This window comes from Bombina bombina, chromosome 3 (genome assembly GCF_027579735.1).
Source record: "Bombina bombina isolate aBomBom1 chromosome 3, aBomBom1.pri, whole genome shotgun sequence".
In the NCBI taxonomy this organism is placed as follows: Eukaryota; Metazoa; Chordata; class Amphibia; order Anura; family Bombinatoridae; genus Bombina; species Bombina bombina.
The window spans coordinates 217,864,436-217,885,214 of record NC_069501.1 but is presented as its reverse complement, the minus strand read 5'-3'; the positions used below and the strand labels follow the sequence as shown (position 1 = coordinate 217,885,214).

General features: G+C 41.7%; 1 protein-coding gene across 1 annotated transcript in view; it reads right to left on the bottom strand.

The window, feature by feature from the left end:
• The window catches only part of EFCAB5 (EF-hand calcium binding domain 5), a 208,160-nt gene that overhangs the window by 136,691 nt on the left and 50,690 nt on the right, over positions 1-20,779 (bottom strand). The gene's annotated exons all lie outside the window — the stretch shown is intronic.

Sequence of the window (20,779 nt, the reverse complement as noted above, 5' to 3'; positions counted from 1 at the left end):
GGTGTTGGACTGGGAGGGACTGAAAGGTGTATATATGTGTGTAAATATTTGTTTGTGTGTATATAAATGTGTGTGTGTATGTGTATTATATATGTATGTATGTGTATACATACTGTACATATTATGTACGCATACATACACATATATACATGCACAAATACACACACATATATATACTTTTATATATATATATATATATATATATATATATATATATATATATATATATATATCAGTGACGTGCAGTCACAGGAGGCAGGTGAGGCAGTGCCTCCCCTGGCCAATGTATGTAATAACAGCCTTTTTATTAAATAAATAAAAAAATAGATCTTTTTTTTTTTTAATAAAAAAAGGTGACCCCCCCACCCCTCCACCAAATTCAGGACTTGTGCTTGTGTAAATTAAAACTTAGTAATACAATACATAATTCAATACATTCATATTGAGCAAGACTAGGCCAGCCAGCTGTCCTTGCGTTGCGCAATATGAATGTATTGACTCACTGTGGAAGTGTATGGGTCGCTGAGAGACTGCCACCAAGAGGAGAAAAGGTGCTAATGCAGTGCTCTCCAATGCGCCCCATACGCTCCCACTGGAGGCTTCACTCTGAAAGCCTCCGGACTCAGCCCTGGCCGCCTCTCAGAGTCTCAGCCAATCAGAATTCAGCAAGTCGTCTGATTCTCTCTGGGGCTGGCTGTTGCTGAGTGCCGGGCGGGAGGAAATGGAATCGAGGCTCGCGTCAGCGTGTCACGTGCGGTCACGCTCAGAGCAGCTCAACTAAGAGACGGAGTCAGAGTAGATGTGGTGGAGAGGTTTACAACAGGAACAGGCTTAGTTGCTTCAGTATGGCACACGTCCCTCCTGGTGCTGCTAGTGTCAACTCGATGTCCATTGTCCAAGAAGGGGGTCAGTCACTCAAATTCAGATGGAGGTTCAGTGTAGGGCTCATCCCCGTCGGCGCCCGCACTGCTCGTTTGATTACCTGGTGATTGGGGCCCGGGGGAGGATCAGGTGGACTGGCCAGTGCCCGCAGGGCGGTGGAGTTGGGTGCCCGAGCGGCTGTGGTGGTCATCATTGTAACGCAGGTAAGAATGTTTTACAGGTATAGCCTTTTTTTGTGGTTATTTTTAAATTGTTGATGTAACAGTAGGACTAATCATTGATCATTCTGTTGGTTGAGCCCCACGTCAGGCATATTTTAATTACAAGTCATTTCTGTTGTGTATGTGTCGTTGATTATAATATATCCAGTACGCATATATATTTTTAACCTTATCTTGATTGTGACAAATTACTACCCTGAGTCCAGGTTGCGCTCTGGAACACTTGGGTCACAAATATAAGCTACTATAAAAATATGTACGTTCTTTCAATGCTTTAATAGGAAGATGTACCATCCTTGTCATGAGTCATAAATTCACCAGATCATATTATGAGTTCCCCCTCCCCTGTGTCTCTCACCCCCCTCCTCTGTGTCTCTCCCCCCTCCCCTGTGTCTCTCCCCCCCCCTCCCCTGTGTCTCTCTCTCCTCCTCTGTCTCCCTCCCTCTCCCCTCTGTCTCTCTCCCTCTCCCCTCTGTCTCTTTCTCCCTCTCCCCTCTGTCTCTTTCTCCCTCTCACCTCTGTCTCTTTCTCCCTCTCACCTCTGTCTCTTTCTCCCTCTCACCTCTGTCTCTCTCTCTCCTCTATCTTTCTCTCTCCCCTCTGTCTCTCTCTCTCATCTCTCTCTCTCTCCCCTCTGTATCTCTGGCTCTCTCCCCTCTGTCTCTCTGTCTCTCCCTCCCCCTCTGTCTCTCCCTCCCCCTCTGTCTCTCTCTCTCTCTCTCTCTCTCTCTCTCCCCTCTGTCTCTCTCTCTCTCTCCCCTCTGTGTGTGTGTCTCTCTCTCCCCTCTGTGTGTCTCTCTCTCTCCCCTCTGTGTGTTTCTCTCTCTTTCTCTCTCCCCTCTGTGTCTCTCTCTCTCTCTCCTCTGTCTCTCTCTCTCTCTCTCTCCTCTGTCTCTCTCTCTCTCTCCTCTGTCTCTCTCTCTCTCTCCTCTGTCTCTCTCTCTCCCCTCTGTCTCTCTCTCTCCCCTCTGTCTCTCTCTCTCCCCTCTGTCTCTCTCTCTCCCCTCTGTCTCTCTCTCCTCTGTCTCTCTCTCTCCCCTCTGTCTCTCTCTCTCTCCCCTCTGTCTCTCTCTTTCTCTCCCCTCTGTCTCTCTCTTTCTCTCCCCTCTGTCTCTCTCTCTTTCTCTCCCCTCTGTCTGTCTCTCTCTCTCCCCTCGGTCTCTCTCTCCCCTCTGGCTGTCTCTCTCTCTCCCCTCTGTCTCTCTCCCTCCCTCTCCCTCTCCCCTCTGTCTCTCTCTCCCCAGTCCCCTCTGTCTCTTTCTATCCCCTCTGTCTCTTTCTATCCCCTCTGTCTCTTTCTATCCCCTCTGTCTCTCTCTATCCCCTCTGTCTCTCTCTACCCCCCCTCTCTCTCTCCTCCTCCTCTCTGTCTCTCTCCCCCTCTCTCTCTGTCTCTCCCCTCTGTGTCTCTCTCTCTCTCTCTCTCCCCCCTCTGTGTCTCTCTCTCTCCCCCTCCCCCTCTCTCCCCCTCCCCCTCTGTCTCTCTCTCTCTCTCTCTCTCCCCCCTCTGTGTCTCTATTTCTCTCCCTTTCCCCCTCTGTCTCTCTCTATCCATCTGTCTCTCCCACCCCCTCTGTCTCTCTCCTTACATGTCTCATTCTCCCCCATGGTCTCTTTCTCTGTCTCTCTTTGTGTCTCTGTCTCCCCTCTGTGTCTCTCTCTCTCTCCCTGTCTCTCCCACCAAATCTGTCCAATTTACATCTAATATCTAATTTCCTTCATTCTCTTGATATCCTTTGTTGAAAATCATATCTAAATATGCTCAGTAGCTGCCGATTGGTGGCTGCATAATAGATACCCATGTACATTGCTATCTCTTAAACAAAGGATATCTAAAGAATGAAGGCATATCCTAGCCAGTGCCTCACCTGCCTCTGACCTCACTGCACGTCACTGATATATATATATATATATATATATATATATATATATATATATATATATGAATTGAGAGCAGATTGCACTCCAAGCTAACAAATGTTCCAATACCCTGGGTGCTGCAAAATAGGCATACAAAACAGAAAAAACAAAGCGCACTCCTAGGGAACCTTTTTCAAATCCTTTTACTGGTGAACGTTTTCGGACATATCACGTCCGTCCTCAGACCAAAAAAGATATTACATATTACTTACCCCAACCCTCTTAAATGTGTTTAAACAATCAGTGAAACCGGCCGGACCTGCACGCTCTCCCGAGTAGCTCCGCCCCCAGCGGGTGACGTCATCAGCCCGGGCAACGTGAGTCCGGTCAGAACAAAAGTGTACAAAGTGCACCCTTCAAAACAAAGAAAAACAAACATGGGCATGAAATAAACAAGTAAATGCATAGTGGTTTATAAAATGAACTAAGTATTGGAGGACTATTAATTGCCTGTGTAAGTGTGCCACGAGCGGTTGTCATAGCAACCGTAACTAACAAAACTTGCTGGGCACAGAACACTAAAACAGCCAATAATAGCTCCCCAAAAAGTACTCACAATATCCTATTATACTCAAGCTATGTGCAAAAACATGAAGGGAAAATACATATGTTAAACCAAGAGCATGCTGTTATAACCTATCATTTAGCTCTGCTTATAATAAAAAAATGGGAACGCTCAGCAGTCACGTGACTCAGTAAGGGCCAATCCAGATAATACCCAGAGCTAAAGATACACCAACATAGTAGTGGCAACATCACTATATCCTAATCATAAGTGTATACTATCTTAAGGCAATATACCTGTGAAGGAAGAAGCATCGGTTAGACATAGCATATGTGCATACTCTCGCTAAAAATAAGCGTAAAAGACAAAAAACAAAAAAACAAAAAAAGGCACATCTGATGGATCATCTAAAATGCACTGAATAAATTGCATAAATAATATAAATAACAAATTAACATTGCACTAAAAGGAACATAATAGCAAAATATAATGTAACATATGTAGGTGCTATTATTACTTGCATATCCATGCCAGAAAATTATTATGCCAAAAATCTAAACCATATGCAATTTAAAACTATTCAATTGCTTAATAACAAAAATATTCCTAAAATAAAAATAAAAAGTTTTTTATGGATTGTAACTCTCATTATTATTTATTTATTGATGGAACGGTGGACTCTCCATATTTCAGTTCTATGTATATCCCCCTCATAGGATAGTTGCACCTAGACATAGTGGTAAAGAGGAACTGGCACAGGAATGCCTGCCAATCCAAATGAGTGTTTAAGCCTTTGGGTACTAATGTCTGTAGATGGTATGTCCATCTTGCCTCCTTCTGCAATAATATTGTGTCTCGGTCACCTCCCCTGGACAATGGTGGCACGTGATCTATTATAGTGTATTTCAAATCTGCTGGAAATGTCTAGCAACAGGTTGCTCTGTATTGCCATGCTTAAGTGCAGATCTGATTGCCGATCGGTGGTTTGCCATACGGGTACGCAGGTCATCTACCGTCTTTCCAACGTAATATAGGCCACACGGGCAATGAAGTAGATAGACTATGTGTGTAGTCGTACACATAAGCCTATACTTGTGTTTAAATATTTTTCTCTTGTAAGGATGTGTAAAAGAGGAACCAGTAATTAGCCCTCCACAGGTTGTACAGCCCAGACATCTGTAGACTCCAGGTTTGTTAGTATCAAGCCATGTGCACTTTTTATATGCTTGTTGTGGATCAGTCTGGACTAGGTGGTCCCTCAAGGATCTTGCCCTTTTGTAGCCTAATCTAGATGGAGGTGAGTTCAGAAGGGGCAGTGTATTGTCACTACTGATAATGTCCCAATTTTTCTTAATTGCTGATGCCATACCATTCTTGTCACCCGTATATGTGGTGACAAAAGTCATCCTGTTTTCCTCTTTTCTTGGTGTTCTCCGAGTGTCATCTAACACCATCTCACATTGTTTCTTGAGTAACTTGGTCGGATATTGGCAGGCTTCAAAACGGGTTTTCATTTCTAAAAGTTGACCCAGCTTGTTGTCCTCTTCAGAATTGATCCTAGTCACTCTCTGTAATTGAGATTTCGGGAGTGCCCTTTTTAGAGCTGGTGGGTGACAGCTTGTAAAATGTAACAAAGCGTTACGGTCCGTCTCTTTACGGAACAAAGTACTTTCTAGCCTGTTGTCTCCCTTGTATAGCCTTACATCCAGAAAGTCAATCTGGTGTTGATCAAATGTCATTTTAAATTGTAGGGCCTCGTTAGCTGAATTCAATTGTATAAACCAGTCTTCTAATTGGGCAACATTCCCACTCCAAATCAGAAAGAGGTCATCTATATATCGTTTGAAGACCTTTATATGTTCATTTCTGAATAGATCTGTCCCAAGTTCTTCAAAAGCGGCCATAAAGAGATTCGCGTACGAAGGGGCCACATTGGACCCCATCGCCGTTCCCATTAACTGAAGATAGAACTTACTTTCGAACCTGAAATAGTTCTTACTTAAACAGAGATCCAACAGATGCAGTAAAAGTTCAGCTGGTGGTCCCACATGGCCTGCATCCCCTGCTGGTGAGGAATAACTGTGTATAACAATGTTACGTCCAAAGTAACCAGTAAATCTGTTGGCTGAATGTTATCCATGTTCTTCAATAATGATAGTAGAGAGGCTGAGTCTTTTAGATATGATGGCATATTAGTAACCATGGGTTGTAGGAAGTGATCCACAAATGTGGCCAAAGGTTGTAAAAGTGAGCCTATTGCTGACACAATAGGCCTCCCAGGTGGTTTTACTAACCGTTTGTGTATCTTTGGGAGGGTGTAGAGCACAGGAATTCTAGGGTAATCCACAGTAAGATATGCCACAGTTGTTTTGTCTAATAAATTCTGTGTATACACCATATGTAGGAATTCATCAATTTGCTTTTTAAAGATCATTGTAGGATCCTGTGATAGCTGTTTATAAGTCTATAATATTGGAACATTTGTTAGCTTGGAGTGCAATCTGCTCTCAATTCATATTATTATTATCTTTGCACCCAGCCCTTGGAGGAAATTCACCCTTATCCATTTAAAGAGACCTGGCAGTATTTCTTGTTTTTAAATTTGCACATCACCACTTTGGTTTTATTACTGTTTGGGCTTGATTATGCTGGACACTGATGAAACTCCAGATACTGCTACAGCTATTGAAGGGGACATTATACCTGGAGCCAGCACTTTCCAGTTTTCAGAAAGGGATGCTGACCTAATAAGATTCACTTCTTTTACTAGAAGTCAAACAATTGAAAAGCCGTCACATATCTATTCACACCTACTGATATTGAAACAAAAAGAGATGGATTTAAATCTACATGGCACATACTTATCAGAATACCATCGCAGGGGTTACATACCAAGAGGTTTTAGAGTAAAGAATATACCTACGATTGGTAGAAATAACCCCATTTTTTGCGATAAGTGGTGCAAAATTGAAAACAAGTGCTCCTTGGATTTAATTCTCTAAGGCCTAGATTTAGAGTTCGGCGTTAGCCGTGAAAACCAGCGTTAGAGGCTCCTAACGCTGGTTTTAGGCTACCGCCGGTATTTGGAGTCACTCAAAATAGGGTCTAACGCTCACTTTTCAGCCGCGACTTTTCCATACCGCAGATCCCCTTACGTCAATTGCGTATCCTATCTTTTCAATGGGATCTTCCTAACTCCGGTATTTAGAGTCGTTTCTGAAGTGAGCGTTAGAGCTCTAACGACAAAACTCCAGCCTCAGGAAAAAAGCAGGAGTTAAGAGCTTTCTGGGCTAACGCCGGTTCATAAAGCTCTTAACTACTGTACCCTAAAGTACACTAACACCCATAAACTACCTATGTACCCCTAAACTGAGGTCCCCCCACATCGCCGCCACTCGATTACATTTTTTTAACCCCTAATCTGCCGACCGCCACCTACGTTATACTTATGTACCCCTATTCTGCTGCCCCTAACCCCGCCGACCCCTATATTATATTTATTAACCCCTAACCTGCCCCCCACAACGTCGCAGCCAGCTACCTACAATAATTAACCCCTAATCTGCCGACCGCAAAGCGCCGCCACCTACGTTATCCTTATGTACCCCTAATCTGCTGCCCCTAACACTGCCGACCCCTATATTATATTTATTAACCCCTAATCTGCCCCCCTCAACGTCGCCGACACCTGCCTACACTTATTAACCCCTAATCTGCCGAGCGGACCTGAGCGCTACTATAATAAAGTTATTAACCCCTAATCCGCCTCACTAACCCTATAATAAATAGTATTAACCCCTAATCTGCCCTCCCTAACATCGCCGACACCTAACTTCAATTATTAACCCCTAATCTGACGACCGGAGCTCATCGCTACTATAATAAATGGATTAACCCCTAAAGCTAAGTCTAACCCTAACACTAACACCCCCCTAACTTAAATATAATTTAAATCTAACTAAATTAATTAACTCTTATTAAATAAATTATTCCTATTTAAAGCTAAATACTTACCTGTAAAATTAATCCTAATATAGCTACACTATAAATTATAATTATATTGTAGCTATTTTAGGATTAATATTTATTTTACAGGCAACTTTGTAATTATTTTAACCAGGTACAATAGCTATTAAATAGTTAAGAACTATTTAATAGTTACCTAGTTAAAATAATAACAAAATTACCTGTAAAATAAGTCCTAACCTAAGTTATAATTAAACCTAACACTACCCTATCAATAAATTAATTAAATAAAATACCTACAATTACCTACAATAAAACCTAACACTACACTATCAATAAATAAATTAAATACAATTTCTACAAATAACTACAATTACATAAACTAACTAAAGCACAAAAAATAAAAAATAACTAAGTTACAAAAAATAAAAAAATATTTACAAACATAAGAAAAATATTACAACAATTTTAAACTAATTACACCTACTCTAAGCCCCCTAATAAAATAACAAAGACCCCCAAAATAAAAAAATGCCCTACCCTATTCTAAATTAATAAATTTAAAAGCTATTTTACCTTACCAGCCCTGAACAGGGCCCTTTGCGGGGCATGCCCCAAGAAATTCAGCTCTTTTGCCTGTAAAAAAAAACATACAATACCCCCCCCCCAACATTACAACCCACCACCCACATACCCCTAATCTAACCCAAACCCCCCTTAAATAAACCTAACACTAAGCCCCTGAAGATCATCCTACCTTGTCTTCACCATACCAGGTTCACCGATCGGTCCAGAAGAGCTCCTCCGATGTCCTGATCCAAGCCCAAGCGGGGGGCTGAAGAGGTCCATCATCCGATTGAAGTCTTCATCCAAGCGGCATCCATCCGGAGCGAAGCGGCAGCATCCTGAAGACCTCCACCGCGGAACATCCATCCTGGCCGACGACTGAATGACGAATGACGGTTCCTTTAAATGACGTCACCCAAGATGGCGTCCCTCGAATTCCGATTGGCTGATAGGATTCTATCAGCCAATCGGAATTAAGGTAGGAATATTCTGATTGGCTGATGGAATCAGCCAATCAGAATCAAGTTCAATCCGATTGGCTGATCCGATCAGCCAATCAGATTGAGCTCGCATTCTATTGGCTGTTCCGATCAGCCAATAGAATGCGAGCTCAATATGATTGGCTGATTGGATCAGCCAATCGGATTGAACTTGATTCTGATTGGCTGATTCCATCAGCCAATCAGAATATTCCTACCTTAATTCCGATTGGCTGATAGAATCCTATCAGCCAATCGGAATTCGAGGGACGCCATCTTGGATGACGTCATTTAAAGGAACCGTCATTCGTCGTTCAGTCGTCGGCCAGGATGGATGTTCCACGGTGGAGGTCTTCAGGATGCTGCCGCTTCGCTCCAGATGGATGCCGCTTGGATGAAGACTTCAATCGGATGGAAGACCTCTTCTGGCCCGCTTGGATGAAGACTTCAGCCGGATCATGGACCTCTTCAGCCCCCCGCTTGGGCTTGGATCAGGACATCGGAGGAGCTCTTCTGGACCGATCGGTGAACCTGGTATGGTGAAGACAAGGGAGGATGATCTTCAGGGGCTTAGGGTTTATTTAAGGGGGGTTTGGGTTAGATTAGGGGTATGTGGGTGGTGGGTTGTAATGTTGGGGGGGGTATTGTATGTTTTTTTTTACAGGCAAAAGAGCTGAATTTCTTGGGGCATGCCCCGCAAAGGGCCCTGTTCAGGGCTGGTAAGGTAAAAGAGCTTTTAAATTTATTAATTTAGAATAGGGTAGGGCATTTTTTTATTTTGGGGGTCTTTGTTATTTTATTAGGGGGCTTAGAGTAGGTGTAATTAGTTTAAAATTGTTGTAATATTTTTCTTATGTTTGTAAATATTTTTTTATTTTTTGTAACTTAGTTCTTTTTTATTTTTTGTACTTTAGTTAGTTTATGTAATTGTAGTTATTTGTAGAAATTGTATTTAATTTATTTATTGATAGTGTAGTGTTAGGTTAATTGTAGGTAATTGTAGGTATTTTATTTAATTAATTTATTGATAGGGTAGTGTTAGGTTTAATTATAACTTAGGTTAGGACTTATTTTACAGGTAATTTTGTTATTATTTTAACTAGGTAACTATTAAATAGTTCTTAACTATTTAATAGCTATTGTACCTGGTTAAAATAATTACAAAGTTGCCTGTAAAATAAATATTAATCCTAAAATAGCTACAATATAATTATAATTTATAGTGTAGCTATATTAGGATTTATTTTACAGGTAAGTATTTAGCTTTAAATAGGAATAATTTATTTAATAAGAGATAATTAATTTCGTTAGATTTAAATTATATTTAATTTAGGGGGGTGTTAGTATTAGGGTTAGACTTAGCTTTAGGGGTTAATCCATTTATTAGAATAGCGGTGAGCTCCGGTCGGCAGATTAGAGGTTAATAATTGAAGTTAGGTGTCGGCGATGTTAGGGAGGGCAGATTAGGGGTTAATACTATTTATGATAGGGTTAGTGAGGTGGATTAGGGGTTAATAACTTTATTATAGTAGCGCTCAGGTCCGCTCGGCAGATTAGGGGTTAATAAGTGTAGGCAGGTGTCAGCGACGTTGAGGGGGGCAGATTAGGGGTTAATAAATATAATATAGGGGTCGGCGGTGTTAGGGGCAGCAGATTAGGGGTACATAAGGATAACGTAGGTGGCGGCGCTTTGCGGTCGGCAGATTAGGGGTTAATTATTGTAAGTAGCTGGCGGCGACGTTGTGGGGGGCAGGTTAGGGGTTAATAAATATAATATAGGGGTCGGCGGTGTTAGGGGCAGCAGATTAGGGGTACATAGGGATAATGTAAGTAGCGGCGGTTTACGGAGCGGAAGATTAGGGGTTAATAATATAATGCAGGGGTCAGCGATAGCGGGGGCGGCAGATTAGGGGTTAATAAGTGTAAGGTTAGGGGTGTTTAGACTCGGGTACATGTTAGGGTGTTAGGTGCAGACGTAGGAAGTGTTTCCCCATAGGAAACAATGGGGCTGCGTTAGGAGCTGAACGCTGCTTTTTTGCAGGTGTTAGGTTTTTGTTCAGCTCAAACAGCCCCATTGTTTCCTATGGGAGAATCGTGCACGAGCACGTTTTTGAGGCTGGCCGCGTCCGTAAGCAACTCTGGTATCGAGAGTTGCATTTGCGGTAAAAATGCTCTACGCTCCTTTTTTGGAGCCTAACGCAGCATTTTTTTGAACTCTCGATACCAGAGTTAATTTTATGGTGCGGCCAGAAAAAAGCCCGCGTAGCGTTAACAGCCCATCTACCGCCAAACTCCAAATCTAGGCCTTAGTGATCCAAGAGGTGGGCAGATTATTAACAGCATTAAAAATAGAGATCTCTACATATGAGGAATTACACCTCCAAAAACTATCTATTGATAGTACGGAAGATTGGTTACAAAAATTGGAGAATCAGATAAAGAAATACGAAGGGGATCTGATTGAGTTTAAAAACAAAAAACTGGATGCAGTCACAAATGATTATCGTGACAAACGAGTATATCTATGGTTGTTACCAGCACATGAATGACAAAGACAACATCAACACAGAGCAAGACGTCAGAGATATCGGAAACCCAGAGATCTAACAACTGTGGAGAGCTCAGGCTCCGGATCAGGGTCAGAAAGTGAGGCAATTGCAAGCACAAGTGGACAATTGGAACAATCTAGTGGTGTGACTACTAGGTCAAAAAACTTGGCAGGAAAAGAGCAAAAATCCGGAGAGGCGGATACAAGGAGAAAACCACCTTTGATGCCAGCAAGATAATGGAAAAGGATATTGTGGTCAATCTTAGTGATCACAATCTGACTGTTATGGAGACTCAAGTTTTGAACAAGGGCCTCACTTTTATTCCCACCATCAGAACAGATCCTTTTGATTTATACATCGACTCAAAAAAATTTCAGAGACAATTATTGTTAAAAGAAAAGTTCCATACGAACTGTGAAGAACGTACCCTCTTTAGGAGGAAGCCCAAATATACCCCTCAATCCACAAACTCAAGTATCAACCAACACATATATGAGATTGAGTATGAAGGAAATGGAACAGTCGGTCAAGGATCATCAAAATGAGACATTTAATAACTTTTCCAGGTCCGAATGGGCTGCCTTAAGGTCCCTCACTGCTGACAAGAACTTAATCATTCGTGAAGCGGATAAAGGTGGAGCGATAGTTTTACAAAACTATGGAGAATATAGAGAAGAAATTTTGTCACAACTGGAGGATGGTAAGACTTATAAACAGCTATCACAGGATCCTACAATGATCTTTAAAAAGCAAATTGATGAATTCCTACATATGGTGTATACACAGAATTTATTAGACAAAACAACTGTGGCATATCTTACTGTGGATTACCCTAGAATTCCTGTGCTCTACACCCTCCCAAAGATACACAAACGGTTAGTAAAACCACCTGGGAGGCCTATTGTGTCAGCAATAGGCTCACTTTTACAACCTTTGGCCACATTTGTGGATTACTTCCTACAACCCATGGTTACTAATATGCCATCATATCTAAAAGACTCAGCCTCTCTACTATCATTATTGAAGAACATGGATAACATTCAGCCAACAGATTTACTGGTTACTTTGGACGTAACATCGTTATACACAGTTATTCCTCACCAGCAGGGGATGCAGGCCATCTCTACACAGTTGGCCAGATACCCTTATGTGGGACCACCAGCTGAACTTTTACTGCATCTGTTGGATCTCTGTTTAAGTAAGAACTATTTCAGGTTCGAAAGTAAGTTCTATCTTCAATTAATGGGAACGGCGATGGGGTCCAATGTGGCCCCTTCGTACGCGAATCTCTTTATGGCCGCTTTTGAAGAACTTGGGACAGATCTATTCAGAAATGAACATATAAAGGTCTTCAAACGATATATAGATGACCTCTTTCTGATTTGGAGTGGGAATGTTGCCCAATTAGAAGACTGGTTTATACAATTGAATTCAGCTAACGAGGCCCTACAATTTAAAATGACATTTGATCAACACCAGATTGACTTTCTGGATGTAAGGCTATACAAGGGAGACAACAGGCTAGAAAGTACTTTGTTCCGTAAAGAGACGGACCGTAACGCTTTGTTACATTTTACAAGCTGTCACCCACCAGCTCTAAAAAGGGCACTCCCGAAATCTCAATTACAGAGAGTGACTAGGATCAATTCTGAAGAGGACAACAAGCTGGGTCAACTTTTAGAAATGAAAACCAGTTTTGAAGCCTGCCAATATCCGACCAAGTTACTCAAGAAACAATGTGAGATGGTGTTAGATGACACTCGGAGAACACCAAGAAAAGAGGAAAACAGGATGACTTTTGTCACCACATATACGGGTGACAAGAATGGTATGGCATCAGCAATTAAGAAAAATTGGGACATTATCAGTAGTGACAATACACTGCCCCTTCTGAACTCACCTCCACCTAGATTAGGCTACAAAAGGGCAAGATCCTTGAGGGACCACCTAGTCCAGACTGATCCACAACAAGCATATAAAAAGTGCACATGGCTTGATACTAACAAACCTGGAGTCTACAGATGTCTGGGCTGTACAACCTGTGGAGGGCTAATTACTGGTTCCTCTTTTACACATCCTTACAAGAGAAAAATATTTAAACACAAGTATAGGCTTATGTGTACGACTACACACATAGTCTATCTACTTCATTGCCCGTGTGGCCTATATTACATTGGAAAGACGGTAGATGACCTGCGTACCCGTATGGCAAACCACCGATCGGCAATCAGATCTGCACTTAAGCATGGCAATACAGAGCAACCTGTTGCTAGACATTTCCAGCAGTTACAGCACAGGGTATCAGATTTGAAATACACTATAATAGATCACGTGCCACCATTGTCCAGGGGAGGTGACCGAGACACAATATTATTGCAGAAGGAGGCAAGATAGACATACCATCTACAGACATTAGTACCCAAAGGCTTAAACACTCATTTGGATTGGCAGGCATTCCTGTGCCAGTTCCTCTTTACCACTATGTCTAGGTGCAACTATCCTATGAGGGGGATATACATAGAACTGAAATATGGAGAGTCCACCGTTCCATCAATAAATAAATAATAATGAGAGTTACAATCCATAAAAAGCTTTTTATTTTTTATTTTTATTTTTATTTTAGGAATATTTTTGTTATTAAGCAATTGAATAGTTTTAAATTGCATATGGTTTAGATTTTTGGCATAATAATTTTCTGGCATGGATATGCAAGTAATAATAGCACCTACATATGTTACATTATATTTTGCTATTATGTTCCTTTTAGTGCAATGTTAATTTGTTATTTATATTATTTATGCAATTTATTCAGTGCATTTTAGATGATCCATCAGATGTGCCTTTTTTGTTTTTATGTTTTTTGTCTTTTACGCTTATTTTTAGCGAGAGTATGCACATATGCTATGTCTAACCGATGCTTCTTCCTTCACAGGTATATTGCCTTAAGATAGTATACACTTATGATTAGGATATAGTGATGTTGCCACTACTATGTTGGTGTATCTTTAGCTCTGGGTATTATCTGGATTGGCCCTTACTGAGTCACGTGACTGCTGAGCGTTCCCATTTTTTGATTATAAGCAGAGCTAAATGATAGGTTATAACAGCATGCTCTTGGTTTAACATATGTATTTTCCCTTCATGTTTTTGCACATAGCTTGAGTATAATAGGATATTGTGAGTACTTTTTGGGGAGCTATTATTGGCTGTTTTAGTGTTCTGTGCCCAGCAAGTTTTGTTAGTTACGGTTGCTATGACAACCGCTCGTGGCACACTTACACAGGCAATTAATAGTCCTCCAATACTTAGTTCATTTTATAAACCACTATGCATTTACTTGTTTATTTCATGCCCATGTTTGTTTTTCTTTGTTTTGAAGGGTGCACTTTGTACACTTTTGTTCTGACCGGACTCACGTTGCCCGGGCTGATGACGTCACCCGCTGGGGGTGGAGCTACTCTGGAGAGCGTGCAGGTCCGGCCGGTTTCACTGATTGTTTAAACACATTTAAGAGGGTTGGGGTAAGTAATATGTAATATCTTTTTTGGTCTGAGGACGGACGTGATATGTCCGAAAACGTTCACCAGTAAAAGGATTTGAAAAAGGTTCCCTAGGAGTGCGCTTTGTTTTTTCTGTTTTATATATATATATATATATATATATACAGCTGTGACCCCTTCCCAACAACTTGACATATACCATATCCCTTTAATACACTTTTTTATTTTTTAATAATAAACATCATATATTTTACATTTAATATGTGTGTGTATTTAAATATATATATATATATATATATATATATATTTATATATGGTGTAGCAAGTAGAATGTAAGTGCAACTGGTACAAATACAAGCTCCCTGAAAATGAGTGTGCAAAAACTCAGTGGAATTCAATAGGGAGTATAAATGCACTCTCTGAAACTGTATGAAGAGATTGTAAAACAAGAAGTAGGAATACACTCTCTTAAATACCGTGGCTAATAGTGTGGGATATGTCAGGGATGATTGGAGTAAGTAGGCGGGAAAACCCTTTCTAGGAAATCCCTTGAGGAATTGGAAATGAGTATGGGAAGAGGTACTAGAGGGAATTACTGCGCCTGTTAGTGTGCCCACTTAGAAGCAATTGGATCTGATATTACCAAAATTCCCTTTAAAAGGACAAAATGTGTGGAAGAGAGAATAAATATGCTGATTGCATCAAAACATATAATCACATAAATACATTAACCAAATAAATTGGATATAGGATGATAAGCAACACAAAATGATTACAATAATATAAGTATTTAAAATAACACAAATAGCTGCTGTGACATCAAAGCTCTTGCAAATTGAAACATATAGTCTTGCAATATACCTTTAAAAGGACAAACTGTGTGGAATAGAGAATAAATATGCTAATGGCATCAAAACATATAATCACATAAAGGCATTAACCAAATAAATTGGGTATAGGATGATAAGCAACACAAAATGATTACAATAATATAAGTAATCAAAATAACACCAATAGCTGCTGTGATATCAAAGCTCTTGCAAATTGAATCATATAGTCATATAGTCAAAGGTGATCACAGAGGTATGTATCTAAACAGCTGTGTAAAGTGGCTACTTACAGGATACACCCTCAATCATATGAGGTGAGTGTATGGCGCCTTATGGAGGTGTCACTGCTTTCCTGGGAAAATGCTGGCGACAATCCGGGTTTCTTCTAAATCATATAGTTGGAGGGAGCCCAGCGTGATGGAGATTTTTGAAGAATGCCCAGCTTGATAGAGGGTGAGGAATCTCAAATGGAGGATGTGGTCCCCAAAAGAAGGCAAAGACTCTTCCTTACAGGACCCTTTAGGCGGATGGTTTGTCCCACAGATGTACTCTGCTTTAAAGATCTCCAGACGCAGTCAGCTCATCAAGAACCCCTCGTGTTATCTTCACAACCAGCCATGCTACTTCTACAGATTGCTTCACAGCCCAACTTCTTCCAGATCTGCTCTTTGCACTGTAAAAGCCTGCGAGTAGTACAGGGATACGGCCTATGCGTTGGTTATAGCTAATTCTCCTCACTCAGAAGGGAATCTTCCCACACAGTGCGTATCATGTAAAAATAGGTGCACTCCCACTAACAAACTTCATATTCTAGGGTGCTAAGTATTATTAATAAAGTTGATAGACGAAGCACTCTCTGGTCTTATCAAGTGTACAACACAATTTTATCATTCGTCTGATGAAGGGGTGAACACACCGAAACGTCACTTTAAATAAAATTGTGTTGTACACTTTATAAGACCAGAGAGTGCTTCGTCTATCAACTTTATATATATATATATAATTGTAATACTTTAATTATATTTTGCTATACTTTTATTCTAGCCTTAACACTTTACTTCAGATCTGAAGTCAAGTTTTTTTAGTGCTGTTATGTGTTGCTCATGAGTGCTATCCATTGAAAGTATACAGTGCGCTAAAGAGATGTTGGCTGCGCTCAACATTCTGTGGCAATTCTATTTTACCAGATTGCGCAGTCCTGCAACATTAATAGCGCACCCTGCGCTATCAATAGCACTCCACTTGTCATCTGAGTCTCTATATGTATGGATAAATGCCTCTAGTATTTATAGTTCCTCAGAAACGTATTGAGACTCTAAACTAGCGATGTCTCTACTGAAAACAAACAATCCCGGTTCACACATCCTGTCTTTCACAGGTGCCCATATAGCTCCTACCCCCAAGCAATACAAATGCAAACCAAAAATACAGTTTAGGGGAACAAAATGATGTGTTAACAAAACTCCCTCAGTGGACCAGAGGGGTAACGGCAGTATTGAAGGGACATGAAACCCAATTTTCTTCTTTCTTGAGTTAGGTAGAACATACCATTCTCTTGGTATCATTTGTTGAAGGAGTAGCAATGCACTACTGGTTTCTAACTGAACACATGGGTGAGCCAATGACAATCAGTATATATATATATATGCAGCCACCAATCATCAGCTAGAACCTAAGTTCTTTGCTGCTCCTGAGCTTTCCTAGATAAACCTTTCAGCAAAGGATAGCAAGAGAAGGAAGGAAATTAAATAATAGAAATAAATTAGAAAGTTGTTTAAAAACAGAATTTATGCTTACCTGATAAATTACTTTCTCTAACGGTGTGTCCGGTCCACGGTGTCATCCATTACTTGTGGGATATTCTCCTCCCCCACAGGGAAAGGCAAGGAGAGCACACAGCAAGAGCTGTCCATATAGTCCCTCCCAGGCTCCGCCCCCCCCAGTCATTCGACCGACGGTTAGGAGAAAAAAAAGGAGAAACTATAGGGTGCCGTGGTGACTGTAGTGTATAGAGAAAGAAATTCTTCAAACCTGATTAAAAAACCAGGGCGGGCCGTGGACCGGACACACCGTTGGAGAAAGTAATTTATCAGGTAAGCATAAATTCTGTTTTCTCCAACATTGGTGTGTCCGGTCCACGGTGTCATCCATTACTTGTGGGAACCAATACCAAAGCTTTAGGACACGGATGAAGGGAGGGAGCAAATCAGGTTACCTAAACAGAAAGCACCACGGCTTGCAAAACCTTTCTCCCAAAAATAGCCTCCAAAGAAGCAAAAGTATCAAATTTGTAGAATTTGGACAAAGTGTGCAGAGAAGACCAGGTCGCTGCCTTACATATCTGATCAACAGAAGCCTCGTTCTTGAAGGCCCATGTGGAAGCCACAGCCCTAGTAGAGTGAGCTATGATTCGTTCAGGAGGCTGCCGTCCGGCAGTCTCGTAAGCCAATCGTATGATGCTTTTCAGCCAAAAGGAAAGAGAGGTAGCAGTAGCTTTTTTTGACCTCTCCTCTTGCCAGAATAAACGACAAACAGAGAAGACGTTTGTCTGAAATCCTTTGTTGCTTCTAAATAGAACTTTAAAGCACGGACTACATCTAAATTGTGTAACAAGCGTTCCTTCTTTGAAACTGGATTCGGACACAAAGAAGGCACAACTATTTCCTGGTTAATATTCTTGTTGGAAACAACCTTTGGAAGGAAACCAGGTTTAGTACGCAAAACAACCTTATCTGAATGGAACACCAGATAGGGCGGACCACACTACAGAGCAGACAATTCAGAAACTCTTCTAGCAGAAGAAACAGCAACCAAAAACAGAACTTTCCAAGATAACAACTCGATATCTATGGAATGTAAGAGCTCAAACAGAACCCCTTGAAGAACCGAAAGAACCAAATTTAGACTCCAGGGAGGAGTCAAGGGTCTGTAAACAGGCTTGATCCTGACCAAAGCCTGAACAAAAGCTTGAACATCTGGCACAGCTGCCAGTCGTTTGTGTAACAAGACAGATAAAGCAGAAATCTGTCCTTTTAGAGAACTCGCTGATAATCCCTTATCCAAACCTTCTTGGAGAAAGGAAAGGATCCTAGGAATTTTAATCTTACAGATATATCTTTTCCATATTTTATGGTAATCTTTCTAGTCACAGGTTTTCTGGCTTCTACCAGAGTATCTATCACAGAATCCGAAAACCCACGCTTAGACAAAATCAAGCGTTCAATTTCCAAGGAGTCAGCTGGAGAGAAACTAGATTTGGATGTTCGAATGGACCTTGTACTAGAAGATCCTGTCTCAAAGGTAGCTTCCATGGTGGAGCCGATGACATATTCACCAGGTCTGCATACTAAGTTCTGCGTGGCCACGCAGGAGCTATCAAAATCACAGAGGCCTTCTCCTGTTTGATCCTGGCTACCAGCCTGGGAATGAGAGGGAACGGTGGAAACGCATAAGCTAGGTTGAAAGTCCAAGGCGCCACTAATGCATCCACTAGAGTCGCATTGGGATCCCTGGATCTGGACCCGTAGCAAGGAACCTTGAAGTTCTGACGAGACGCCATCAGATCCATGTCTGGAATGCCCCATAATTGGGTCAACTGGGCAAACACCTCCGGGTGGAGTTCCCACTCCCCCGGATGAAAAGTCTGACGACTCAGATAATCCGCCTCCCAGTTTTCCACTCCTGGGATGTGGATCGCAGACAGGTGGCAGGAGTGATCCTCCGCCCATTTGATGATCTTGGTCACCTCTCTCATCGCCAGGGAACTCCTTGTTCCCCCCTGATGGTTGAAGTAAGCAACAGTCGTCATGTTGTCTGATTGGAATCTTATGAATCTGGCCTTTGCTAGTTGAGGCCAAGTCCGGAGAGCATTGAATATCGCTCTCAGTTCCAGAATGTTTATCAGTAGAAGAGACTCTTCCCGAGACCATAGACCCTGAGCTTTCAGGGAATCCCAGACCGCGCCACAGCCTAATAGACTGGCGTCGGTCGTGACAATGACCCACTCTGGTCTGTGGAATCCTGGGTCAGCCACCAACGGAGTGAGTCTCTGGTCTTCTGATCTACTTGAATCACTGGAGACAAGTCTGTATAGTCCCCATTCCACTGTTTGAGCATGCACAGTTGTAATGGTCTTAAATGAATTTGCGCAAAAGGAACTATGTCCCTTGCTGCAACCATCAACCCTACTACTTCCATGCACTGAGCTATGGAAGGCCGTAGAACAGAGTGAAGAACCTGACAAGCGTTAGAAGCTTTGACTCTCTGACATCTGTCAGGAAAATCTTCATTTCTAAAGAATCTATTATTGTTCCCAAGAAAGGGACTCTTGTTGACGGAGACGGGGAACTCTTTTCTATGTTCACCTACCACCCGTGAGATCTGAGAAAGGCTAGAACAATGTCTGTGTGAGCCTTTGTCTTTGAAAGAGACGACGCTTGAATTAGGATGTCGTCCAAGTAAGGTGCCACTGCAATGCCCCTGGGTCTTAGAACCGCTAGAAGGGACCCGAGCACCTTTGTGAAAATCCTTGGAGCAGTGGCTAGTCCGAATGGGAGAGCCACAATAGGTAATGTTTGTCCAGAAAGGCGAACCTTAGGAACTGATGATGATCTTTGTGGATAGGAATAAGCAGATACGCATCCTTTAGATCCACGGTAGGCATAAATTGACCCTCCTGGATTGTAGGTAAAATCGTTCGAATAGTTTCCATTTTGAACGATGGCACTCTGAGAAATTTGTTTAGAATTTTTAAATCCAGAATTGGTCTGAAAGTTCCCTCTTTTTTTGGGAACTACAAACAGATTTGAGAAAAACCCCTGACCTTGTTCCACAGTTGGAACTGGGTGTATCACTCCCATCTTTAACAGGTCTTCTACACAATGTAAGAATGCCTGTCTCTTTACTTGGTTTGAAGATAAGTGAGACATGTGGAACCTTCCCCTTGGGGGTAGTTCCTTGAATACTAGAAGATAACCCTGAGAGACTATTTCTAGTGCCCAGGGATCCTGAACATCTCTTGCCCAAGCCTGAGCAAAGAGAGAGTCTGCCCCCTACTAGATCCGGTTCCGGATCGGGGGCTACCTCTTCATGCTGTCTTGGTAGCAGCAGCAGGCTTCTTGGCCTGTTTACCCTTGTTCCAGCCTTGCATTGATTTCCAAGCTGGTTTAGTCTGGGAAGCGTTACCCTCTTGTCTAGAGGCTGCCGAGTTGGAAGCTGGTCCGTTCCTGAAATTGCGAAAGGAACGAAAATTGGACTTATTCTTAGCCTTGAAAGGTTTATCTTGTGAGAGGGCATGGCCCTTTTCCCCAGTGATGTCTGAAATAATCTCTTTCAATTCTGGTCCAAAAGGGGTCTTACCT